The sequence below is a fragment of the Miscanthus floridulus genome, chromosome 10, assembly GCF_019320115.1.
Source record: "Miscanthus floridulus cultivar M001 chromosome 10, ASM1932011v1, whole genome shotgun sequence".
Classification (NCBI taxonomy): Eukaryota; Viridiplantae; Streptophyta; class Magnoliopsida; order Poales; family Poaceae; genus Miscanthus; species Miscanthus floridulus.
This window is the reverse complement of record NC_089589.1, coordinates 74,417,793-74,418,411: the sequence shown is the minus strand read 5'-3', so window position 1 is coordinate 74,418,411 and position 619 is coordinate 74,417,793. Positions and strand designations below refer to the sequence as shown.

At 48.9% G+C, this 619-nt stretch overlaps 1 non-coding gene across 1 annotated transcript; it reads left to right on the top strand.

The window, feature by feature from the left end:
• Positions 1–292: 292 nt before the first annotated feature.
• Positions 293–399, top strand: LOC136490347 (small nucleolar RNA R71). The gene has a single exon (XR_010767636.1). It is a non-coding gene; the product is annotated as a small nucleolar RNA R71 (small nucleolar RNA).
• Positions 400–619: the final 220 nt, after the last annotated feature.

The following is a 619-nucleotide window of genomic DNA, read 5'->3' as shown; positions in this document are numbered from 1 at the left end:
CATGACCTGAACGGTGGCCTTCATAGCTTCCTTCTTGTGGGCCCTTTTGTTCATTCTTGATAGTAACAAATCTATTTTTGTGGCTAGCATATCCATCTCCTTCATGGTATGCATGCCTTTTTGTTATTTGCGTTCCTCCCCCTAGCTTTGATTGGCCACCATCTTCTCGATGAGAGCCGTGGCATCAGCGATGGTCAGGGAGAGAAACACCCCTCCAGCAGCGGCATCTATGGGCCCCTTTGACATGGGCATTAGCCCCTCATAGAGGTTTTGGAGCATGAGCCAATTTTCCATTCCGTGGTGTGGGCATGCTTGGATGTAATCCTGCAACCTCTCCCATGCCTCGGGGATGGATTCTAGTGAAATTTGCTAGAAGCTTGAAATTTTCCCCCTCAGGGCATTGGTTTTGCCCATCAAGAAAAATTTCGCGAGGAACGTCGCGGAACATTTGTCCCACGTACTGACAACTTCCTTTTCTTTATAGAACCACTGTTTTGCCTTCCCCGCAAGAGAGAAGGGAAACAGATGGAGCCTTATGCTAGCTGGTGTGACATCTTTGATGACGATGGTGTCGCACAGCTCCAGGAAGTGTTGCAAGTGTGCACTTGCGTCCTCGCTT